Source organism: Schistocerca nitens, chromosome 4, assembly GCF_023898315.1.
Source record: "Schistocerca nitens isolate TAMUIC-IGC-003100 chromosome 4, iqSchNite1.1, whole genome shotgun sequence".
NCBI lineage: Eukaryota > Metazoa > Arthropoda > Insecta > Orthoptera > Acrididae > Schistocerca > Schistocerca nitens.
In genome coordinates, this window is record NC_064617.1 from 272,362,182 (window position 1) to 272,389,182 (window position 27,001).

The following is a 27,001-nucleotide window of genomic DNA, read 5'->3' on the forward strand; positions in this document are numbered from 1 at the left end:
GAACACCCACAGAGAATAAAAACGAGGAACAGAATAGATCACAGACGATACAGAACAAGAGAAACTGAGACAAAGACAAGACAAAACGAACTAAAACCACACAGAGTGTGACGGTGGTTGGCCGACCATACAAATAAAAAAGGAAAAGCCAACCACTGAGTAACACGTTAAAAAATCAGTTTAAAATCACAGGCCAAAGGCCAGAATCAACACAAAACAATAAAATAAAACAAACACTCAGATTAAATGATAAAATCCCCCTGCCCGAATAAAACGTAAAACTAAGTCAGCCATAGTGGAGTCGTCTGTTAAAAGGGCAGGGAGCGTGTCAGGCAGCGCAAATGTCTGCCTGACCACAGCTAAAAGGGGGCAGGCCATCAAAATGTGGGCCACTGTCAAAGCAGCCCCACATCGACATAGAGGAGGGTCCTCCCGGCGCAGTAAATAACTGTGTGTCAGCCGGGAGTGGCCAATGCGGAGCCGGCAAAGAACTACTGAGTCCCTGCGAGTGGCTCGCAGGGATGACCGCCACACAGCCGTCGTCTCCTTGACAGCACAAAGTTTATTGCGCTACGTCAGTTCGCGCCATTCATCGTCCCATAGCGCCAAAATTTGGCGGCGGAAGACTCCCCGCAAATCAGTCTCTGGGAGGTCAAGGTCCAGAGATGGCTTACTGGTGGCCTCTTTCGCCAGGCGGTCAACATGTTCATTACCCGGGATACCGACATGACCGGGGGTCCACACAAAGACCACAGAGCGGCCGCAACGGGCAAGAGTATGCAGAGACTCTTGTATAGCCATCACCAGACGAGAACGAGGGAAACACTGGTCGAGAGCTCGTAAACCGCTCAGAGAATCGCTACAGATAACGAAGGACTCACCTGAGCAGGAGCGGATATACTCTAGGGCACGAAAGATGGCGACCAGCTCAGCAGTGTGAACGCTGCAGCCATCCTGCAAGGAACGATGTTCGGAACGGTCCCCTAGAGTGAGTGCATACCCGACACGACCAGCAACCATCGAACCGTCAGTGTAAACAATGCCAGAGCCCTGATATGTGGCCAGAATGGATAAAAGCGGCGGCGGAAGGCCTCTGGAGGGACTGAGTCCTTCGGGCCCTGTGCCAAGTCGAGCCAAAGGCAAGGGCGAAGAACACACCACGGGGGTGTATGCAAAGTGGCCCGGAAAGGAGGTGGAACAGTGAAAACCCTAAGCCTGGAGAGAAGCTCTTTGACGCGGACCGCGATGGTACTACCAGACCGGGGCCGACGCTCTGGCAGAGGGACGACCGATCGCGGGAACAGGAGACGATAGTTCGGATGCCCGGGCAAGCTTAAAACATGGGCAGCATAAGCGGCTAGCAAACGTTGGCGCCGTAACCGCATGGGAGGGACACCTGCCTCCACTAGCATGCTGTCCACAGGGCTGGTGCGGAAAGCACCTGTGGCAAGCCGTATGCCGCTGTGTAGGATTGGGTCCAGTACCCGCAGCACAGATGGGGATGCTGAGCCATAAGCCAGGCTCCCATAATCCAGACGGGACTGGATTAACGCCTGGTAGAGCCGTAGGAGAGTAGATCGGTCGGCGCCCCACCTGGTGTGGCTAAGGCATCGCAGAGCATTTAGATGCCACCAACATGCCTGTTTAAGCTGCCGAATATGAGGCAGCCAAGTCAGCCGGGCATCCCCACCACAGCAAGGAGTTCGTCGGCAAGATAAAGCCGCGGCTCAGGATGGACTGTTCGGCGCCGGCAGAAATGCATAACGCGGGTCTTGGTAGCCGAAAACTGAAACCCATGCGCTACAGCCCAAGACTGCACCTCACGGATAGCGCCCTGTAGCTGACGTTCAACAGCTGCAATGCCAGTAGAGCTGTAGTAAAGGCAGAAGTCGTCAACATACAGGGAAGTGGAGACAGAATTTCCCACGGCCACAGCAAGCCCGTTAATGGCTATTAAAAACAGACAGACACTTAAAACAGAACCCTGTGGCACACCGTTCTCCTGGACGTGGGAGGAACTATACGAGGCTGCGACTTGCACGCGGAAGGTACGATACGACAGGAAATTGCGGATAAAAATCGGCAGAGGGCCTCGAAGACCCCATCCATGAAGCGTAGAAAGGATGAGACGACGCCATGTCGTATCGTACGCCTTCCGCATGTCGAAAAAGACAGCGACCAGGTGCTGACGGCGGGCAAAGGCAGTACGGATGGCCGACTCCAGGCTCACCAGATTGTCGGCGGCGGAGCGGCCTTTACGGAATCCACCCTGAGACGGAGCCAGAAGGCCCCGAGACTCCAGTACCCAATTCAAGTGCCGGCTCACCATCCGTTCGAGAAGCTTGCAAAGAACGTTGGTGAGGCTAATGGGGCGGTAGCTGTCCACCTCCAAAGGGCTCTTGCCCGGTTTCAAAACGGGGATGACAATGCCCTCCCGCCATTGCGACGGAAACTCACCCTCGACCCAGAGACGGTTGTAAAGGTCGAGGAGGCGTCGCTTGCAGTCCACTGAAAGGTGTTTCAGCATCTGACAGTGGATGCGATCGGGCCCGGGTGCGGTATCAGTGCAAGCAGCAAGGGCACTGTGAAATTCCCACTCACTGAATGGAGCATTGTAGGATTCAGAAGTGTTTGTGCGAAAAGAAAGGCTCCGACGTTCCAACCCCTCTTTAATGGAGCGGAAGGCCTGGGGGTAATTCGCAGAAGCGGAACTCATAGCAAAATGCTCTGCTAAGCGATGTGCAATGACGTCGGAGTCAGTACAAACTGCTCCATTCAGTGAGAGCGCAGGGACGCTGGCAGGGGTCCGATAGCCGTAGACGCGTCGAATCTTGGCCCAGACCTGCGATGGAGTGACATGGAGGCCAATGGTGGACACATACCGCTCCCAGCACTCCTTCTTGCCTTGGCGGATAAGGAGGCGGGCCCTCGCATGCAGCCGTTTGAAGGCGATAAGGTGGTCTATGGAGGGATGTCGCTTGTGACGCTGGAGCGCCCGCCGGCGATCTTTAATCGCTTCAGCGATCTCAGGCGACCACCAAGGCACAGCCTTCCGCCGAGGGAACCCAGAAGAACGGGGAATGGCAGATTCGGCGTCAGTAACGATGCCGGTGGTGACCGATTGAACCACCGCATCAATGTCATCATTAGAGAGAGGCTCAATAGCGGCAGTGGAGGAGAACAAGTCCCAGTCAGCCTTATTCATAGCCCATCTGCTAGGGCGCCCAGAAGAGTGACGCTGTGGTAGTGACAGAAAGATCGGAAAGTGGTCACTACCACACAGGTCGTCATGCACACTCCATTGGACAGACGGTAAGAGGCTATATGACTACACATTGAAAGGTCAATGGCGGAGTATGTGCCATGCGTCACACTGAAGTGTGTGAAGGCACCATCATTTAACAGCGAGAGATCGAGCTGTGACAATAAATGCTCAACGACCTGTTGCCACTGACCCACCCCACAGAGGGTTATGGGCGTTGAAGTCGCCCAATAGCAAGAAAGGTGGCGGCAATTGGGCTACCAGTGCAGCCAGGACATGCTGCGAGACCTCACCATCCGGTGGAAGGTAAAGACTGCAAACGCTAACAGCCTGTGGCGTCCACACCCGAACAGCGACAGCCTCTAAAGGTGTTTGGAGAGGGACAGACTCGCTGTGCAGAGTGTGAAGGACATATATGCAGACGCCACCAGACACCCTTTCATAAGCTGCCCGGTTCTTATAATAACCCCGATAGTCACAGAGGGCGGGGGTTCGCGTTGCCGGAAACCAAGTCTCCTGCAGAGCAATGCAAAGGAAAGGATGAAGGCTGATAAGCTGGCGGAGCTCAGCTAGATGGTGGAAGAAACCGCTGCAGTTCCACTGGAGGATGGTATTGTCCATGGCGGAGAAAGGCGTGACGGGACTGGGAAGGCAGATTACGCCGCTGGGTCACCTGCTGCCTCCGGTTGAGCACCTGTGCTATTGCTATCCATGGCGTCTGAGGGACCGGCGAGATCGAGGTCCTCAGCGGACGCCAGGATCTCCACCTCGTCCTCAGACGCAGAGCTGGAAGGTGGCGGTGGGGTGGCTGCCACCGCGAATTCCTTGGGCTTAGAGCTCTTCTTCTTGGATTTCTCACGCTGCTCCTTGGGTTTAACTGGCTGGGAGGGCTTCACCGATGCAGTCTCCAGGACTGAGGAGGATCGTGAAGCCCTTCGACCAGCTGATTGCGGGCACTTACGCCACTGTCGGTCGTCAGCCTTCCCACTGGTGGAAACCTGGGAAGGGAGGGACCCAAGGGACCCCTTGCGAGCGTGAGAAGCCGAAGAAGTTGGACACTTCTCCGGCTTAGAAGCAGGGACGGACGTCCCTGATGGGGGGGATGGTGTTGCCCCTGAGGTAGGTGGCGCAGGAGCAACCCGGTGGGTAGAGCCCCCCACTGGCAAGGGGGCAAGAGGAGTTGTACCACTCAGCGATCCGGCCGGACATCGCGAAACTGATGGGGCGAGCACAGGTGTTGTAGCAGCGGCGTAGGATGATGTCATTCTCACTGGATGTTATCGGTCGTATTTCCTTTTGGCCGCAGTATAAGTCAGTCGGTCCAGGGTCTTATATTCCATGATTTTGCGTTCTTTCTGGAAGATTCTGCATTCTGGCGAGCAAGATGAATGGTGCTCCCCACAGTTGACACAGATTGGAGGCGGGGCACATGGAGTATTGGGATGAGACGGGCGTCCGCAATCTCGACATGTGAGGCTGGAAGTGCAGCGGGAAGACATATGGCCGAACTTCCAGCACTTGAAGCACCGCATCGGAGGAGGAATATAGGGCTTGACGTCACATCGGTAGACCATCACCTTGACCTTTTCCGGTAACGTATCACCCTCGAAGGCCAAGATGAAGGCACCGGTAGCAACCTGATTGTCCCTCGGTCCCCGATGAACGCGCCGGACGAAATGTACACCTCTACGTTCTAAGTTGGCGCGCAGCTCGTCATCAGACTGCAAAAGGAGGTCCCTATGGAAAATAACACCCTGGACCATATTTAAACTCTTATGCGGTGTGATCGTAACAGCAACATCCCCCAACTTGTCACCAGCAAGTAACTGCCGTGACTGGGCAGAGGATGCCGTTTGTATCCGGACCGATCCAGAGCGCATTTTTGACAAGCTCTCCACCTCCCCGAACTTGTCCTCTAAATGCTCGACGAAGAACTGAGGCTTTGTGGAGAGAAAAGACTCCCCATCAGCTCTCGTACAAACTAAGAATCGGGGCGAATAACTGCTACTGCCATCCTGAGATTTACGTTCCACCCACGGTGAGGCCAGGGAGGGGACCGTTTTCGGATCGTACTTCTGAGCGTTAAATTGAGCCCGAGAACGCTTAGAGACTACTGGCGGCTGGCCACCAGCGAGAGACCATGTACCACGCTTCATTGCGGGTCATCCTCCCTGATGCCACCTACTCCGACCAAGGGCCCTCCCCACGGGCGCCACCCAGCCACAGCAAAGGCCACCTGGCAGGATGGCCATTGCCGGGAGTCCCGATACCCCACGAGGATAGGCATCTACTCCTTGGCATACGTGGGGAGTTAACGGCGCAGGCATCAGCAGAGCGATCCCTGTGTTGTCAGGGGGCTACAACCAAGAGGGTACATGGCGGCCCCACCACAACGGACTGGCGACCGTGCTGGATGTTAGGTGACATGTGGTCCATGGTCGCCGTCAGTGCAGAAAGTGGCCCTGCACATTGCTTGGCAGAAAGGGCACGCAGGAGCGTAGCCATGCCCAAGAGATGTAGAGCGGGCAGGACTGCAACGCAACGACGAATAAGCAGGCGAAAGTTCTCAACGCAAGATGGACACAATGCACCAAGTAAGGCGCCCTTCCCCAACCGGCTCGCTCTTCGGAAAAATTTTGAGATATGGAGGTCAAACCCGACAGGGGACCATCACGTAAGGCCGAAACGTTTGAGACTCCTTTTAGTCGCCTCTTACGACAGGCAGGAATACCGCGGGCCTATTCTAACCCACGAAACCGCAGGGGGCCAGGTTGCATTCCTCAAGAGAAGTGACGTAAGGGAAATTAGCTTAAAGGAATTAATATTCCCAGCAGACTTTCACTTTCCGGTCCAAAAACAAAATGCAATAAAACTTCTGTCAATTATGTTATACACAAGAAGGGTACGGACTGTGTACAGGAATATACGGACTATGTACAGGGAGAGTTTTACAAAATATCTTGGAGACCAGACCATAGCAAAAACTGTGGTCATATGTTGCCCCTTCTGTTCCAGAAGAAATGAATAGGATGACTAGTCAAAACTAATTGACTGGTTGAGCATTGGCTGCGTGTTTAAGTAGGGGACTGCTGTTGAGGGTGAAGTACGGTGGGGACTTTGTGGGCCCCGCGGCCGCTACGGTAGCCGTGAAGGCCCAGCAGAACCCTGAGACAGCAATTCAGGGGCCACAAAAACACACGACGATACAGGAAACAAAGAAATTAAACATGCCTACAAGTGACTCTTACTTCCATTGAAACTAAATGTGCAACTCATTGTACGTATGAAGATAAATTTGGATGTCAAAAAAAAAACCTGAAACTAGTCCGTCAATTTATGTACGAGGGACACCTACGTGGAATCCCAGTGGTGATACCTAAAGGTAAAATTTTGGTTCCTACGAAATGTTTTTCATTTTTTACTTTTGTTTCAATTCATGTGAAATGTTATTGTTTTTATCAGCAGTAATCATGGGCACTAAATGATGCCAGACAAGAGGTATTATTTTTTTTCCTTTTTCTGATTGTAAATGCCAACATTTACTTCACCAATTCTATTTAAAACAAATAAAATTAAATAAACAAAATTAAATGTACACTCCTGGAAATTGAAATAAGAACACCGTGAAATCATTGTCCCAGGAAGGGGAAACTTTATTGACACATTCCTGCGGTCAGATACATCACATGATCACACTGACAGAACCACACAATCTCATGCCACTTACAGAAAATAAATAATTTTTGTTTTCTCGTGCAAGAAACACTGAAGTAAATGGGGGGGAAATCTTTAAGACTTCTAGAATATATACACTCCTGGAAATGGAAAAAAGAACACATTGACACCGGTGTGTCAGACCCACCATACTTGCTCCGGACACTGCGAGAGGGCTGTACAAGCAATGATCACACGCACGGCACAGCGGACACACCAGGAACCGCGGTGTTGGCCGTCGAATGGCGCTAGCTGCGCAGCATTTGTGCACCGCCGCCGTCAGTGTCAGCCAGTTTGCCGTGGCATACGGAGCTCCATCGCAGTCTTTAAGACTGGTAGCATGCCGCGACAGCGTGGACGTGAACCGTATGTGCAGTTGACGGACTTTGAGCGAGGGCGTATAGTGGGCATGCGGGAGGCCGGGTGGACGTACCGCCGAATTGCTCAACACGTGGGGCGTGAGGTCTCCACAGTACATCGATGTTGTCGCCAGTGGTCGGCGGAAGGTGCACGTGCCCGTCGACCTGGGACCGGACCGCAGCGACGCACGGATGCACGCCAAGACCGTAGGATCCTACGCAGTGCCGTAGGGGACCGCACCGCCACTTCCCAGCAAATTAGGGACACTGTTGCTCCTGGGGTATCGGCGAGGACCATTCGCAACCGTCTCCATGAAGCTGGGCTACGGTCCCGCACACCGTTAGGCCGTCTTCCGCTCACGCCCCAACATCGTGCAGCCCGCCTCCAGTGGTGTCGCGACAGGCGTGAATGGAGGGACGAATGGAGACGTGTCGTCTTCAGCGATGAGAGTCGCTTCTGCCTTGGTGCCAATGATGGTCGTATGCGTGTTTGGCGCCGTGCAGGTGAGCGCCACAATCAGGACTGCATACGACCGAGGCACACAGGGCCAACACCCGGCATCATGGTGTGGGGAGCGATCTCCTACACTGGCCGTACACCACTGGTGATCGTCGAGGGGACACTGAATAGTGCACGGTACATCCAAACCGTCATCGAACCCATCGTTCTACCATTCCTAGACCGGCAAGGGAACTTGCTGTTCCAACAGGACAATGCACGTCCGCATGTATCCCGTGCCACCCAACGTGCTCTAGAAGGTGTAAGTCAACTACCCTGGCCAGCAAGATCTCCGGATCTGTCCCCCATTGAGCATGTTTGGGACTGGATGAAGCGTCGTCTCACGCGGTCTGCACGTCCAGCACGAACGCTGGTCCAACTGAGGCGCCAGGTGGAAATGGCATGGCAAGCCGTTCCACAGGACTACATCCAGCATCTCTACGATCGTCTCCATGGGAGAATAGCAGCCTGCTGCGATAGGTGGATATACACTGTACTAGTGCCGACATTGTGCATGCTCTATTGCCTGTGTCTATGTGCCTGTGGTTCTGTCAGTGTGATCATGTGATGTATCTGACCCCCAGGTATGTGTCAATAAAGTTTCCCCTTCCTGGGACAATGAATTCACGGTGTTCTTATTTCAATTTCCAGGAGTGTACAAATAATTTTAAAAAACCACACAAAACCAATTTTAGATTTCAGTTATGCTTTGCAGCAAAGGAAAATCCGCTCACAAATTTAATTTTCACAGGATGATCTTACTATTCCGTCAACTGCTCCCATTTCTGAAGAAAAAATGTGGTTAACAAAAAAATAATAAAGTGTATAAGGCGCCCGACTTGAAATCAGATTCCCTCTGGGAGCGTAGGTCCGACTCCTGCCGACTGTAGGAAAAAAATAAAGAAAAGCAGTCTTAGAACATTTGACTGCAGATCAAGAGGTCCCCGGTTCAATCCCAGGTCCCCTCTTCATTTTTCAATAACTCGAAAAAAAATGACGTTTGTCGATATGAGTTGCAAATACATGTTTGTGATACTCTCCGCACGCCATACCGAAGGCTTTGGAGCAACATTTCAATGGGGATATCGCAGCCCAGAATCTTGCAGATCATCGTCCTCCCGCTATGAGGTCGAACTGTACAAAATACGCTTGCTTGGGGGGGGGGGGGAGAATCTTTTACGCTGAATTTTATAGAATACGGCGATAGGCAAACGTTTTCGTGTACTGCTGCACGGAGGAACAAAAATTGGAGGAGCTGGGATTTAACCCAGGACTTTCTGCATGCGAAGCAGACACTCTACCACTGAGTTACACCCCCGCGAGATCAAGTACATCTGGGACGAGTCTCTCTCGTGGATCCTACTGTCACTATCTCTTAGGTTTGAACGGTACAGTAAGTGTTCGAGGAACCTATTCGTGGCAAGACCTAAGCAGCGTCGACTCCGTGGCGCAACGGTAGGGCGTCTGACTCCAGATCACAAGGTTGCGTGTTCAAATCACGTCGGGGTCACATAGGCGAGTATGTCAATTTATTCCGATACCAAACGATTACAGAGAACGGACGAACAGAACCTGCATGATAAAAGCTACTAGTGCAATTTTCGCATTCTGACACTAAGGTGAAAGCGCCGACTCGCACTTTCTCCAGACGCGAAGTGTCTAGTATTTTTGATATTTATATCGTTTGACGCTAGTATGTAACAGAGATAATGATTACGCAGCCCGCATCTCGTGGTCGTGCGGTAGCGTTCTCGCTTCCCACGCCCGGGTTCCCGGGTTCGATTCCCGGCGGGGTCAGGGATTTTCTCTGCCTCGTGATGGCTGGGTGTTGTGTGCTGTCCTTAGGTTAGTTAGGTTTAAGTAGTTCTAAGTTCTAGGGGACTTATGACCACAGCAGTTGAGTCCCATAGTGCTCAGAGCCATTTGAACCATTTTGAATGATTACGCAATATTTTGCTCGATTAGACGTCTTTGGCAACGCTGAGTATAATATTTTTCGTTAAGTTATGGGAATAGGAAGATTGTGAAAGGGGGCATAGCTCAATCAGTCAGCCGGAGGCTGCGCTGGAGGTCGGACGTGCTGTGCTGTGTGCTGCGCTGCGTTAGCTCCGCGTGGTAAGCCTCTGCTCTTGCTGCAATGCGTCGCTGTCTATAGTGTTTGTGTAGAAATGGAAACGAATTAAGAGAGGTCCCAACCGCAACGAAAAGATACACTGACATTTACATTTGACCGTAACTTTGCCCGACCGAAATCATTTATGTTGAACAGTGGTTAGAGGTTGATGTTAAAATAGGACTTGATGATGTTAGCGGCATCCATTTTTCGATTATGAGCAGTGTTGTTTCCGTCAAACTTGTCCAGAGTTGTGTGAAAGGATAGTTCAATCTTGTGGTGGCGTCATGAAATTTAAATATTCTGACGGCAATGTTGGGGAGATTATCGTTGCAAATGCTGGTCTAGGTATTCGAACCGTAAAAGTCTTAACTTCCCTTTGAAATAACAAGTGACCAGATAAATCCTGGTACTTCTCCATACGGTAAAGTATTGAGTAATATTGCCGAATGGTGGTCTGCTGCACACAACTTCCCAGTTTTGAATGGTGTGCGCCAATTAAAAGTCGAATTCAGAAGCACATTGCGTCATTTATAAACGTCTGCGGCTATAGAACTGTTGTGATGTACGATGACCAACCGAAAAGTGTGCTGTCTGCAACTTACCAGGCCACGTTCTTGCAGAATGTCTTCAAAGGCGAGTGGCGCAACTGCCCACCGGCGATGCCGCTAGACCCGCTGCTATGCTAACACTGCCCGTGACGTACGTAGCCGTGGCGCGCGGTCTTGCAAGTGGTTCTGCGCCCCTCGAAGTTACTACGAATAAAGGTCCAGAAGCGAAAGACACACCGACCGACCGACTCAGGTGTAACATCTGAAGAAAACCAATCCCCCTCCGAAGAAGTATCTGCTCCTGCCGTTGTCACTATGGAATCGCCCAATGAGGCAATGGATACGGACGCGACCTCAGTCGCCTCGAGTAGTGCTCCTCTGCATCCTGAAGCTTCTTTACGAGATGTCAAAAACTTACCAGGTGCAATTAAAACGGACTTGCGACCATTTGCTTCTAGTGGTGCTACTTCGCACCCTGAAGCTTCTTTAGAAACTTACCACAGCCCCTCGGGAGCAATGGAAACAGACCCGTCATCAGCCACTTCGACTACTGTTACTTCGCAACCTGAGGGTTCTTCAGGTACTGACGAAAGTCCACTGAGAGGCGCCTCTCCCAAGAAATCTAAAAAGCCGCGAGGGATTAGTCGAGCGGTCTAAGGCGCTGCAGTCATGAACTGTGGGCTGGTCCCGGCGGAGTTTCGAGTCCTCCCTCGGGCACGAGTGTGTGTGTTTGTCCTTAGGATAATTTAGGTTAAGTAGTGTGTAAGCTTAGGGACTTATGACCTTAGCAGTTAAGTCCCCTAAGATTTCACACACATTTCCTTTCGAAATCGAAAAAAACGGAGGATCGTGCACTAAGGTGCAGAACAGACGCGTGAACAGGGGAAGCAAATAGGGGGAAAATAAGCCAGTCTTCATATGAGAACTCGAAATGCAGTCAGCAGTCCGCTAAATAAGACCCATTGATCCTGGAAAATGTCTCAGGTTCTGTCTGTTTGCATCTGGATGACGTAGCAGTTTCCCAAATCGAAGATTAAGGTCACCAGAATAAACCTGAAAATAGTGAAACACTAAATGACGAACCGATGAGAGATCTGTCTACTCCGTGGGCAGACTATTTCGGCGAAACTACAGCGGAGGAAGAAATTATGGACACCTCAGGAACCGTTAGTCACCACGATGGCCACAAAGCAGGGTGAGACCATTATGAATGTCATCTCCGCGACAGATACAGCCCCAGACAAAGAGAAGCCGACTGATCCCCTCCCAAGTCATGAATATTTCTAAACTGAACAGTGTACTGACTTTTGTCCCTATGTCTGTCAGTTAGGATTTCTTAACGTTTTTTTGAAGCGACTTCTCGTTAGAGTTTTTCCTAAATATACTTCCGTTTTGGCGAACGTAGTTCCGTCGCGGGCCTATAAGGTCGCGACGCTGAATATCAACAAAATATATAGCGTCTTTAATTTACAAAATTTGAAAGATTTCCTATGTACAGCTGATGTGGATATATTGTTTTTACAAGAAGTAACAAACATCAAACTTGACTTCATACAAGGGTATAACACTATAGTCAATCCTGGAATCGGATGTGAATTGGTAACTGCATTTATTTTCAAAGAGGGCATCAGAATTAAAGACATAGGAAACTGCCTGACGGCTGAGGTACTGCCGGCATCTTTCATAACACCAGGATCATTAATGTCTATGCCCCATCTGGTTCTACCAATCGGCGCAAGAGGGCACAGTTTTTTAATGAATTGTTCCTTTGTTTGGTGTACGCTGCATCCATACCTTCCTTGGAGGCGACTTTAACAGTGTCATTCATGCCAAAGACCAAACTCCGAACTTTAACAAATCGCCATAACTGGAACGGATCTAACGGACCTCCGTTTAACTGATTCGTGGGAGCAAAAACACAGAGCGGCACCCGGCTTTCCCCACCTCGCAATCATTCAGCAAGCCGGTAAGATCTAATGTATGTGTCGCCCAATCTGGAACACCGCATCCTGCAGTCTGAAGTTTGACCAACCGTTTTTTCAGACCACGCTGCATATATATGCACATTAAATATGGGACGACAAGGAATCTGTCGATATAAAGGGCTGTGGAAACTTAATGTTTCACACTTAAAAGATCCTGCCTGTCACGAAGCCTTTCTCACCACTTGGAGAGCCTGCGAGACAAACTCACCTCCTACAACTCGACTCTGGATTGGTGGCTCAAATGCTCCAAACCTCAGATCCGGAGATGTTTCATCAGCTACTCCCGGGGAAGAGCTTTTGGCTTAAAAGAACGATAGAGGTTTACTTTCACTGTCCCCGAGAACTCTACCTGCAAGGTGCTTCATCTATTGGGAACCATGAAAGAATTAAAAAAAAAGGTCCAGGCAAAAATACTGACATTAAGGCGACGACAGATTGAAGGTTATCAAATAAGATCAAGAGCAGAGACTATGGCACAAAAAGAAGCCACTTCGGTATATCATGTGATTCGTGAAACTAATAGAGGATTCCGAAAAAATCCTGACGGAGCTTAAAACTGATAATGGAACCACCTTGACAATGCACAACGAAATAAAAGCGGAAATACTAACCCATTTGGACCACTTGTTTTCAGCTAATGTAGTAGACGAACAAGAACAGGGCCATTTACTGACCCACCTGAAAGGAAGAGTTAGTTACACGTACGCGGAAGCTTTTATATCAGAGGCGACCGAAGACGATGTAGAGTATGCTGGTTATCAAAGCGCAAAAAATAAATCCCCTGGAGCCGATGGAATACCAGCAGAGTTTTACCAAGTCTTCTGGGAACATATAAAACATAGAATTACATTCATCTGTAATGAACTTCTGAACCTCAATAAGGAGATACCAAAACATCTTCGAGAAGGGACCATAGTGTTTATCACAAAATACTCGGATGGCAAGAAAATTGGAAATTTGAGACCAATCACACTGCTGAACAGTGACCATAAAATTTTTGCTCGGCTCTTAGCCCAAAGACTTAAAAATGCAATGACCAGCGTTACCGGCCCGTATCTGTCTAGTGTCGGCAAGGGTAGGAAAATTCAGCAGACACTGTCCGACTACCGCGACATAATTTCAATAGCGGAACTGTGTCGACTAAAATGAGCTATCGTGTCGTTAGATTTTGATAAAGCCTTCGACAGAATCAGCCACTCCTACCTCCTGAAAACGATGGATGCAATGGGCTTTCCGCCGAGATTCGTTGACATCACACGGCGTTTGGTAACGAATAATTCCTCAAGTATAATCATCAATGGACATCCTAGCCAGCCAAGAGAGATCGCAAGTTCCGTCAGGCAAGGATGTCCGTTGTCCATGGCACTTTTTGCCATGGCCGACGAACCCTTACTCGCTACCTTGACTGAACGGTTACAAGTATTACAAATACGAGGAAACAGACGTCAGCCGCGAAGCTAAACAAAACCAAGTCTGGCATATTCAATATCGGACGTGGCATTGGCATGCGCACACAAGGTCAGTTACGCGATCTCACAGCCTTGAAGCGTCTCTGCGTATATTTCCGAAAAAATATACGTCAAACTATTGCGACCAACTACAGACAAGTATTAACTACCATACCTGCTAGTGTACGGACACACAGTATTAGACAACTAAATGAAATTCAGCGAGTGTCTAGCAAACGTCTTCAATACTTCCAAAGTAAATTATATCGCACAGCTTCAGCCAATGCCCGCGGGCATTGCCAAACAAATTATGTCAGTAATAGGCTATTTTGTGAGCCGTGGCCACATATTTAAAATCCAATATGACACTCTGACTCTCGCCATTAAAAACGGTGGCCTAAACTTAACGGATGTTACTAGAAAGTCGAATGCTCTGTACATCTCCGATACGTTTCAGCAATGGAGACAATCAAGTAGTTATCTCGCCGCACACTTGCTGACAAAAATACCTCCAGATGACCTCTCACCATTTATTAATGTGCAGCATATACCGAGCGGACTCTACCATTTACGATGGTTTTTAATAGAATATGGCTATCTACATTCACGAATTCCTGAAAAAGGCACGAAAAACGTTAAAGAAATATACGGCAAATTGATGGAAGAAAAGAAGAGAAATAAAATCGAACAAAAAATACCCATGTTATAATTGGAAAGTGATACGAGACAATATTCATAACCCTAACATAGCTACTGATATGAAAGCAGCATGGTACTTCGCTATAAACAGGAAATTTGAAACTAACTCTAAACTTATTACCATCCACCTCGCAGATTCACCATTGTGTGAAACTTGTAATTTAATTGATAACTAAGAACATCGCTTCGTGTGCGACATGCTTAAAGATATATGACTGTATGTACGACGAAAGTTGGCTATTATCCTCCGAATGTCACCTAACGCAGTAACACCTGCGGACTTTTCGACACCGGATGATTTACACTTTCCTAAAACGAAACGAAACGTAATCAACTGGCTGAAAGCAGCAACGGTGCATTACCTCTTCACTAAAGACGAGAAAAGCGAAGAGGAATTTTGAATCTATCTGCTAACTGAGCGTCACATGTTAATGCAAAATAGTAAATATAAAGCAAATTACGCTAATTTTTCAAACAAGACCTTAATGTAAAAGAAGTAACAAGAAATATATTCGGACTCAGCGGAAAAACGCAAGAGACTTGTCACCACTACTGCCTTAATTTATAATCACGGTGACGAAGAAAATTTGTTGTAGTTTTCACTGGAATTTCCATTATTTGAGTTTTCCACGTATTAACCAATTTCTATGAAGCCACTATAAATAGCTGCTTATCACTGAGGACAGCTATATTTTATTTTCAGAGAGAAGAAGAGTGGAATTTTCTTTTACATTTTATTGTCAAAGGAGGCCTATTTAGTTCAAGAACAAAAAAATTGAAGACGAAGAAAAATGTTTCTGTTTGGTACATAACGAAGACAGCATTCTTCTTCACATTGTCATTAAACCCTAAGAAGTGATAATTTTGTTTTAGAAGACAACGAGATTAAGATCGTCTCATCATTTTTTACTGCAGTCCTCAGCGAGGTGATGAGAGGGACTAACTGGCCGGCAGACCACAATGAAGGCAGCATTGTCTTGGTTCCTAAACATAAATACCGAAAGAATCTTAATCATTATCGTCCGATAACTTTACTGAACTTCGATTATAAAACTTTTGACAGAACACTGAATAGCAGACTGACGGCGGTCGTGAAAAAGGTGGTCAAAAATCATCAATCCTGTCTCCCTGGTCGGTCCATTATGACACCCATCTCGGAATATAGCACCGGTCACTAACGTTAACTATGCACTCCTATTTGTCGACTTTAGTAAAGCGTTCGATCGCGTGCGTCATGACTATCTCATACAGTTCCCGAAGCACTGTGGATTAAATGACAGCGTTATTACCGTCATACGACACTTGATAACTGGTATCACAACGAAGGTTAGCGTCAATGGACAGCTCACACAGCCTATCGAGATTCAAAGAGGGATGCCGCAGGGGAGCCCCCTCTCCATGCTATTGTTCGTACTGGCGCTCGAACCATTACTACGCTCCATCGACGATAAACTGCCCGGCCTGACCACGGCCGGTACTTCTTTTGTGGTTCGCGCTTACGCCGATGATGTCGGGGTTTTAATACGGGCCGAAGAAAAAATACACATCCTTAAATCCGCAATTGATGACTACTGCCGCGCGTCTGGAGCACAAATTAACGCCGATAAATGCAGATTCGTCAACATCCGTGGACTGAAGAACGTAACTGTCCCGTGGGCACAAACTGCAGAAAACCACAAAACCTTAGGTATGATTGTCGATAGATGCCCACTGAAAATGTGTACCAAAAATTGTCGGCGGATCGCCGATAACATGGAAGGATTTATTCGCGAAAACAACTGGCGGTCTATTAACCTGCTTCAACGTATTCGCCTCCTGGACACTTACATTTTCAGTAAAGCCTACTATATGGCCCAACTTTTTCCGATCCCATAGTTACAGGCGAAACGACTTACAAAAATCTCCAACCGTTTTCTCTGGAAAGGGAACATATTTAAACCGAAATATTCCACGTTGGCCCTGCCGAGGAAAGCTGGAGTACTCAAAATAAAATGAGACACTCCGTGGCGCAACGGTAGCGCGAGCGCGTCTGACTCTACATCAGAAGCTTGCGTGTTCAAATCACGTCGGGGTCACAGTGAAATTTTCGTTTACGAAATCCATAGGCGAGTATGTCAATTTAATCAGATACCAAACGATTACAGTGAACGGACGAACAGAACCTGTTTGAAAAAGGCTACTAGTGCAATTTTCACATTCTAACATTATGGTGAAGACGCCGACTCCCATTTTCTCCAGGCGTGAAGCGTCTAGTATTTTTGTTATTTATATAGTTTAACGGTAATATGTAACCGAATGATTACTCAATATTTTGCTCGATTAGACGCCTTTAGCAACGAGTACAATATTTTTCCTTAATTGTTTTTTTTTTGTGTCATCAGTCTACTGACTGGTTTGATGCGGCCCGCCACGAATTCCTTTCCTGTGCTAACCTCTTCATCTCAGAGTAGCACTTGCTACCTACGTCCTCAATTATTTGCTTGACGTATTCCAATCTCTGTCTTCATCTACAGTTTTTGCCCTCTACAGCTCCCTCTAAGTACCATGGAAGTCATTCCCTCATGTCTTAGCAGATGTCCTATCATCCTGTCCTCCGTATCACTGTTTTCCACATATTCCTTTCCTCTCCGATTCTGCGTAGAACCTCCTCATTCCTTACCTTATCAGTCCACCTAATTTTCAACATTCGTCTATAGCACCTCATCTCAAATGCTTCGATTCTCTTCTCTTCCGGTTTTTCCACAGTCCATGTTTCATTACCATACAATGCTGTACTCCAGACGTACATCCTCAGAAATTTCTTCCTTAAATTAAGGCCGGTATTTGATATTAGTAGACTTCTCTTGGCCAGAAATGCCTTTCTTGCCATAGCGAGTCTGCTTTTGATGTCCTCCTTGCTCCGTCCGTCATTGGTTATTTTACTGCCTAGGTAGCAGAATTCCTTAACTTCATTGACTTCGTGACCATCAATCCTGATGTTAAGTTTCTCGCTGTTCTCATTTCTACTACTTCTCATTACCTTCGTCTTTCTCCGATTTACTCTGAAACCATACTGTGTACTCATTAGACTGTTCATTACGTTCAGCAGATCATTTAATTCTAATAGCAATGTCATCAGCGAATCGTATCATTGATATCCTTTCACCTTGGAAATAAAAGAAAGGTTCAGGAGTGGAATTAAAATACATCATTGCTTCCTCGATGTACAGATTGAAGAGTAGAGGCGAAAGGCTACAGCCTTGTCTTACACCATTCTTAATACGAGCACTTAGTTGTTGATCGTCCACTCTTATTATTCCCTCTTGGTTGTTGTACATATTGTATATGACCCCTCTCTCCTTATGGCTTACCCCTACTTTTTTTCAGAATGTCTAACGGCTTGCACCATTTTATATTTTCGAACGCTTTTTCCAGGTCGACAAATCCTATGAAAGTGTCTTGATTTTTCTTTAGCCTTGCTTCCATTATTAGCTGTAACGTCAGAATTGCCTCTCTCGTCCCTTTACTTTTCCTAAAACCAAACTGATCGTCACCTAGCGCATTCTCAGTTTTCTTTTCCATTCTTCTGTATATTATTCATGTAAGCAGCTTCGATGCATGAGCTGTTAAGCTGATTGTGCGATAATTCTCGCACTTGTCAGCTCTTGCCGTCTTCGGAATTGTGTGGATGATGCTTTTCCGAAAGTCAGATGCTATGTTGCCAGACTCATATATTCTACACACCAACGTGAATAGTCGTTTTGTTGCCACTCCCCCAATGATTTTAGAAATTCTGATGGAATGTTATCTATCCCTTCTGCCTTATTTGACCGTACGTCCTCCAAAGCTCTTTTAAATTCCGATTCTAATACTGGATCCCCTATCTCTTCTAAATCGACTCCTGTTTCTTGTTCTATCACATCAGACAAATCTTCACCCCCATAGAGGCTTTCAATGTATTCTTTCCACCTATCCGCTCTCTCCTCTACATTTAACAGTGGAATTCCCGTTGCACTCTTAATGTTACCACCGTTGCTTTTAATGTCACCAAAGGTTGTTTTGACTTTCCTGTATGCTGAGTCTGTCCTTCCGACAATCATATCTTTTTCGATGTCTTCACATTTTTCCTGCAGCCATTTCGTCTTAGCTTCCCTGCACTTCCTATTTATTTCATTCCTCAGCGATTTATATTTCTGTATTCCTGATTTTCGCGGAACATGATTGTACTTCCTCCTTTCATCAATCAACTGCAGTATTTCTTCTGTTACCCATGGTTTCCTCGCAGCTACCTTCTTTGTACCTATGTTTTCCTTCCCAACTTCTGTGATGGGCCTTTTTAGATATGTCCATTCCTCTTCATCTGTACTGCCTACTGCGCTATTCCTTATTGCTGTGTCTATAGCGTTAGAGAACTTCAAACGTATCTCGTCATTCCTTAGTACTTCCGTATCCCACTTCTTTGCGTATTGATTCTTCCTGACTAATGTCTTGAACTTCAGCCTACTCTTCATCACTACTATATTGTGATCTGAGTCTATATCTGTTCCTGGGTACGCCTTACAATCCAGTATCAGATTACATCATGGTCAGACAGAGATTCCGAAATCAAATTGAAATCTTCCCGTATCTCCCGGCCTTTTCCAAGTATACCTCCTCCTCTTGTGATTCTTGAACAGGGTATTCGCTATTACTAGCTGAAACTTGTTACAGAACTCAATTAGTCTTTCTCCTCTTTAATTCCTTGTCCCAAGCCCATATTCTCCTGTAACCTTTTCTTCTACTCCTTCCCCTACAACTACATTCCAGTCGCCCATGACTATTAGATTTTCGTCCCCCTTTACATACTGCATTACCCTTTCAATATCCTCATACACTTTCTCTATGTGTTCATCTTCAGCTTGCGACGTCTGCATGTATACCTGAACTATCGTTGTCGGTGTTGGTCTGCTGTCGATTCTGATTAGAACAACCCGGTCACTGAACTGTTCACAGTAACACACCCTCTGCCCTACCTTCCTATTCATAACGAATCCTACACCTGTTATACCATTTTCTGCTGCTGTTGATATTACCCGATACTCATCTGACCAGAAATCCTCGTCTTCCTTCCACTTCACTTCACTTCACTGACCCCTACTATATCTAGATTGAGCCTTTGCATTTCGCTTTTCAGATTTTCTAGTTTCCCTACCACGTTCAAGCTTTTGACATTCCACGCCCCGACTCGTAGAACGTTATCCTTTCGTTGATTATTCAATCTTTTTCTCATGGTAACCTCCCCCTTGTCAGTCCCCTCCCGGAGATCCGAATGGGGGACTATTCCGGAATCTTTTGCCAATGGAGAGATCATCATGACACTTCTTCAATTACAGGCCACATGTCCTGTGGATACACGTTACGTGTCTTTAATGCAGTGGTTTCCATTGCCTTCTGCATCCTCATGTCGTTGATCATTGCTGATTCTTCCGCCTTTAGGGGCAATTTCCCACCCCTAGGACAAGAGAGTGCCCTGAACCTCTATCCGCTCCTCCGCCCTCTTTGACAAGGCCGTTGGCAGAATGAGGCATAGAAAGATTGTGGCTCTGAGCACTATGGGACTTAACATCTGTGGTCATCAGTCCCCTAGAACTTAGAACTACTTAAACCTAAATAACCTAAGGACATCACACACATCCATGCCCGAGGCAGGATTCGAACCTGCGACCGTAGCGGTTACGCGGTTCCAGACTGAAGTGCCTAGAAACGCTCGGCCACAATGGCCGGCATAGAAAGATTGTGAAAGGGGGTATAGCTCAATCGTAGAGCATTCGACTGCAGATCGAGAGGTCCCCGGTTCATTCCCGGGTGCCCCCTTCATTTTTCAGTATCTCGAAAAAAACAAATGACGACTGTCGCTGTGAGTTGCAAATTCATGTTTGAGATGCACTCCGCACGCCATACCGAAGGCTTTGGAGCAACATTTCAATGGGGGGGGGGGGGGGGGGGGGAACGCAGCGCAGGGTCTTGCATGTCATCGTCCTCCCGCTATGCGGTCGAACTGTACGAGATCCACTTGCTTGGGGGAAGAATCTTGTACGCTGAATTTTATAGAATATAGTGATAGGCAAAAGTTTTCACGTACTGCTGCACGGAGATACAAAACTTGGAGGAGCTGGAACCTGTACCCAGAACTTTCTGAATGCGAAGCAGACACTCTACCAACTTATTGCTTTTTTGGCCACTTTTTTGTGTTTTAAGAAGCGTATCAATAGGCGGCAGACGGGGTCAAAGAGGGCAGGGGTCGAAGAACTCAAGGCCTGGCCACGATGACCCCGCCATGCCTCCCACAGAATTGCTTCTTCAGTGCATTTTGGATGTTATCTAAAATGTGCTTCGCCTGCTCTTTTTACCGTGGTGTTTAGCATTGTTTGAACGACGTGTGCCTGGATGTGTCGTTTTAAAAGTTTTCGTTCAAGTTATGATTCAAAAGTCAGCCGAATAGCGAACATCTTATTACACTTCCTGAATATACATCATGCATTTCATTCGATACTCATCAGTGTGGGCACAGGTAACAGAAAAGGATAAAAAAAGAACCATTTCCCTCATTCGTGAACGTAAATCTTATACTTAATTTCTTCAGTACCCCTGTAATAGTAACTTTAGTGTTAGACTTTGTTTTTTAACCAACACCAATTCTTTCGAGTAAAACGGTCAACATGTTTCCATACTTTTTCTGTGATCCGCATATTATTTAACTTTGCTGTATTCCACTTTCATAAAAAGCTTGAATTCCGTTTCGTTGTCACTACCTATTTTATTGATAATGTAAGTTACAAAGTGTCGCATTAACCAGTGTATTGCATTTTTTTTTTTGGGTAGTATTTAATTTCAGGCCTAACAAGCATCATAGGAGTAATGCAATTTGGTGACATTCGTTGCAGAAGTGCAAGATTATTCCTGATCCAAATCCAATTGTTGAAGTTTCCACAACATGTGAATCTACGAAGCTCGATGTCAACCAGTGTACACTGCTGACATAAGGGGGTTTCAGCTTTCCCGATGTTGTAAAGCCGTTCGTTGGTGCTAATAATATTGTTAACGGTGTTATACCATGCCGGTATGACGTGTGAATTGAGCCCGTTAAAACTAATATTCTCCCAGATTGCATCCCAGTATCCCAGTTGTAACTCATGTATTTCGTTGCAATTTTATTTTGGCCCTCATTTTGCTGTCTTCCTCTCATGGTATTTCTAGCTGTAATGTTGAGTGAAGTTCTGAGTTTCCCGTTAACGTAGCTCAATTCTGTGTAGAAGATCCTCACGTAACGCAGTCGGGGGTTAATTTTTCATACGTCTGCCAGTGGCTGAAGGCTTTTTGGTTCGGCTGATCGAAACAGTTAGGTAGTAATGCTCCCTGGGTTGGCGTGAAATATGTTTAAGGACCTTTTTTATGAAAAGCGCAGAAGCTTTGTTGCGTATGTCCACCAGTCCGAGGCCTCCATTTCTAAGATGTTATGTCGCAGTTCTGAGGTTAACCCTGAAGATTTCCCCCTTCCATAAAAAATTTTCAACTCTCGACATCATTTTCTGAGCGATCAACCTGGGCAAAGGGAAAATTTGTGCCATATAGAATGCCTTTGAGAGGATGCATAAGTTGATGAACTTGACCCTCTGAACCTGGTTCATAAGTCGGTGAGAGTTCTCAGTGAGTCCCCCTTGAACCTCCGTTGAAACCTCTTTCCAGTTGGGGACTGTTATCCTCATTGGACAAGCCGCCAGGATTGTCTCCAGGGTTTTATGGATGGTAACTGACTTCGCCCAATCGATGCGTATCTGCTCGAGACCCCTCAGACTCAGGATTGTACTTTTATTTTCCTTCCGCATCACTCCCGATGCGCTGCAGTAGCTTTGAAGAATGGCCCTTGTCTGACTACATCATCTTGTCCTCTTATGACTACACCAACATCGTCGGCATAGGCTCTTATTACAGTTTTGGTGGTGGTGGTGGTGGTGGTGGTGGTGGTGGTTGTTGGGATGTTTAAGGGGGACTAAGCAGCTAAGGTCATCAGTACCCCATTCCAAAAAAAAAAAAAAAAAAAAAAAAAAAAAAAAAAAAAAAAAAAAAAAAAAAAAACGGGCGAGACATAGTCACGAAGCAGATAAAACCCCAAGGGGAACGAGACTCCCCCCAGGCCCTAAAAGAACACAAATGCGGTAATGAACACTACAAACACGAAGAGTACAGATGAACAGCAGACAAAAAGAAACAGAAAAAAAAGAAGATGGCCGGAGACTGGTTGACTGACCACGACAACAAAAAAGGGAAAGAGTCAACCAACAGACTACACACTAAAATCTGCCGCCAAATATGAGAGACTCTAGGACAAGAGACACACAAAGGGGAAGGAGCAGGCCCTCCCTAAATGGAACCATAAAAAGGACTACCACGGATAAAATTTAGAACGTCATCAGCCACGGAGGCATTGTCGCTTAAAACCAAAGGCAAAGTGCCCGGGAGATTAAAAGACTGCCGGAGGGTGCGCAGTCGGGGACACTCCAATAAAATGTGGGCGACCGTCAGCCGGGACCCACACCGACGCAGGGGGGGATCCTCCTGACGCAAAAGATGGCCGTGTGTCAGGTATGTATGGCCGATGCGGAGCCGACACGGGATAACAGAGTCCCTGCGAGAAGCCCGCAGGGAGGAGCGCCACACATCGGTCGTCTCCTTGACAGCCCGCAGTTTATTTGGGGCTGTCATCCCACGCCACTCAACAGACCACATCCCAAGCACCAAATGTGCAACACCAGCTGTTGATCGCGAGCCGTAAGGCCGATCTCCAAAGCTGGGGCGTCGATCGCCCCTTTGGCCAGCCTGTCAACACGTTCGTTCCCCGGGATGCCAACGTGACCTGGCGTCCAAACAAATACCACCGAACGACCAGAGCGGGTAATGGCGGAAACAGACGCCCGAATAGAGGACACCAGAGGAGAAGAGAGATAGCAGCGGTCGATGGCCTGGAGGCTGCTCAGGGAGTCACTACAAATGACGATGGATGTACCTGAGCAGGAATGCATATGCTCGAGAGCGCGCAATATGGCCACCAGCTCTGCAGTAAAAATACTGCAGCCAGCCGGCAAGGAGCGCTGTTCAACATGGGCATCATGAGCAAAAGCGTAGGCAGTGCGACCATCAGCCAGGGAACCATCAGTGTAGACAGTCTCACGACCCGGAAATGAGGCGAGGAGCGCAAGAAAACTGCGACGGAGGGCCACAGGCGGAACCGAGTCCTTGGGTCCCTGTGCCAAGTCCAGACGGACGGACATCCAGGGCAAACACCAGGGAGGCGTAGGTGCACAGACCCGGAAGGGAGGCAGAAGAGGGAAGGAGCCCAGTTCCGACAGCAGGGACTGGGCGCAGACAGCTATGGAAAGCCCAGACCGAGGTCGCCGTTCGGGCAGATGGAGGACCGTGACAGGGAAAAGCAGGTGACGATTGGGATGGCCCAGCGAACAATGGACGTGGACAGCATAATCGGCGAGCAGTCTGTGGCGGCGAATCCGCAGCAGGGGAACCCCGGCCTCCACCAGTAGACTATCCACAGGGCTCGTACTAAAGGCGCCAGTTGCAAGCCGAACCCCACAGTGGTGTATGGGGTCTAACAACTTCAACACTTAGGGTGATGCAGACCCATAGGCCAGACTCCCATAATCAAGCCTGGACTGCACAAGGGCTCTGTACAATCGCAACAGCGTGCAGCGATCCGCACCCCAAGATGTGTGGCTGGGGCAGCGGAGGGCGTTGAGGTGCCACCAGCACTTTTGCTTCAGCTGAGTAATATGAGGAACCCATGTGAGCTGGGCATCAAACACGAGTCCTAAGAAGCGGAAAGTGTCCACCACTTCAAGCAGGTGCCCGTCGAGGTAAAGTTCAGGATGAGGGTGGACCATCCGACGCCTGCAGAAGTGCATACGTAACTCGAGTCTTGGCTGCAGAGAACTGAAAACCATGAGTCAGAGCCTATGATACTGCCTTGCGAACGGCTACTTGCAGCCTGCGTTCGCAACTCCCGTAGTCGTGGAGCTAAATGAGATGCAGAAGTCGTCGGCATACAAAGAAGGAGACACCGACGACCCCACGGCTGCAGCCAGACCATTAATGGCCACTAGAAATAACGAGACGCTCAACACCGAGCCCTGCGAGACCCCATTTTCCCGTATATAAGATGAACTAGAGGCGGCACCCACTTGCACCTGGAAAGAGCGGCGCAATAAAAAGGTTTAAAGAAAAGCTGAGAGCTGACCATGAAGACCACACTCATGCAACGTAGCAAGGATGTGATGCCTCCATGTGGTGTCATACGCCTTCCGCAGATCAAAAAATACAGCAACGAGATGCTGACGTCGGGCAAAGGCTCTACGGATAGCAGATTCCAGCCGCACCAAATTGTCCACTGTAGACCGGTCCCGACGGAAGCCACCCTGGGATGGAGCGAGGAGACCGCGCGAGTTAAGGACCCAACACAAACGCCGCCCCACCATACGTTCAAGCAATTTGCACAAAACGTTGGTGTGGGTAATGGGACGATAGCTGTCCACCACCAATGAGTCCGCACTGGGCTTCAAGATGGGGACAATAACACCCTCTCGCCATTGCGACGGGAACACGCCCTCGCTCCAAATGCGGTTAAAGATGGTGAGGATGTGTCGCTGGCAGTCCCTGGTGAGATGCTTCAGAATCTGCGCGTGGATGCAGTCCGGTCCTGTTGCTGTATCAGGGCAATCGGCGAGGGCAGCGAGGAATTCCCTCTCGCTGAAAGGAGCATTGTATTTTTCAGAACGACGCGTGTGGAATGAGAATGGCGTCTGCTCGGCCCGCTCCTTGAGAGAGCGAAAGGCGGGGGGATAAGTTGCAGTCGCAGAGCTCCTAGCAAAGTGCGCAGCAAGGTGTTCAGCAATGGCGGCAGCGTCCGTGCAGACAGCGCCGTCCAGGGAGATCCCAGGGACACCCGTAGGGGTCTGGTATCCATAAATCCGCCGGATCCGGGACCACACCAGCGAGGGGGAGACACGGGAGCCCAGGGATGAGACGTACCTCTGCCAGCACTCCTGCTTACGCCGTGCAATAAGACGACGGGCCAAGGCACGGAGCCTCTTAAAGGCGATGAGGGTCTCCAGAGACGGGTGCCGCCTATGACGCTGGAGAGCCCGCCTACGGTCACGAATAGCCGCAGCAATCTCCGGCGACCACCAGGGTACAGCCTTCCTCCGAGGGAGTCCAGAAGAGCGGGGGATGGCAGCCTCGGCCGCCGAAATAATGGACGTGGTGAAGACACGGACCACCTCGTCAGTGTCATTCTGTGGGGAAGACTCGATGGTTGCAGCGGAAGTAAAAGCCAGCCCGTCAGCCCTGTGGAGAGCCCAGTGGGGCAGGCGCCCAGAAGAATGACACTGGGGCAGTGACAAATAGATGGGAAAATGGTCACTACCACACAGGTCAGGATGCATCCTCCAGTGGAGTGATTGAAATCGCCCAGAAGCAGCAATGGTGGCGGGAGTTGTGCCAGCAGCGCAGCCAAGACATGGCGGGGGAGCTCCCCATCCGGAGGAATGTAAACAGAGCAGACAGTAATGGCCGGCGAGAGCTCAACCCTGGCAGCGACTGCCTCTAAAGGCGTCTGAAGGGGTACTGGCGAGCTACAGACAGAGTGGTGAACAAAGAGGCAATCCCCACCTGACGCTCGTTGACAGGCAGCGCGGTTTTTATAGTATCCCCGATAACCGCGAAGGGCGGGGGTCCGCATTGCCCGAAACCAAGTTTCCTGCAGGGCAATGCAGAGAACAGGGGAAACACTCAGAAGCATCCGGAGCTCAGGCAGGTGGCGGAAATAACCGCCGCAGTTCCACTGGAGAATGGAAGCAGGAAGGGACTGGGAGGGCGTGAAGGCGACTAAGAGGCAGACGGCGCCTCAGAGCCAACAGCCGCCACCGGGGGATCAGCAGTGTCCATAGGAAAGGCCCCCAAGGGTTCCGTGAGGGCGAGATCCGCGGCATAGGCGAAGATCTCCACCTCATCCCGGAGCCAGGACTATGTACAGCAGGCGGTACTGAAACAGCCGGAACGTCCTTCTTCTTGGACACAGTCCGTTCCTTCTTCTCGCGTCGGCCCTTAGGGTGAGAGGGCTGGGAGAGCTTCTCTGAAGGTCACACCTCCCGACAAACTGACGGAGGGATCAATCGGCACTTTAAGAAGGTATCAGCTCGGGTGATCACCCCTCCCTGGGCCTGGACGTTACCAGGGGGTACGTACGTGTCCTACCTGTCTACCCGGGGTGGGGAACTACGCGTTACCCCGTCACCGGCTATGCACAAAAATGCGTGGGTCGGCCTTCAGACACACACAGGGAGGAA

The 27,001-nt window shown here is 48.8% G+C and overlaps 3 non-coding genes across 3 annotated transcripts; 2 read left to right on the forward strand and 1 right to left on the reverse strand.

Annotated features, from left to right (window-relative positions):
* Positions 1-9,081: 9,081 nt before the first annotated feature.
* Trnaa-cgc (transfer RNA alanine (anticodon CGC)) lies at positions 9,082-9,152 on the reverse strand. Its single transcript has one exon. It is a non-coding gene; the product is annotated as a tRNA-Ala (tRNA).
* A 120-nt stretch (positions 9,153-9,272) lies between these two features.
* Positions 9,273-9,344, forward strand: Trnaw-cca (transfer RNA tryptophan (anticodon CCA)). The gene has a single exon. It is a non-coding gene; the product is annotated as a tRNA-Trp (tRNA).
* An 11,046-nt stretch (positions 9,345-20,390) lies between these two features.
* On the forward strand, positions 20,391-20,462 carry Trnac-gca (transfer RNA cysteine (anticodon GCA)). Its single transcript has one exon. It is a non-coding gene; the product is annotated as a tRNA-Cys (tRNA).
* The last annotated feature ends 6,539 nt before the right edge of the window (positions 20,463-27,001 follow it).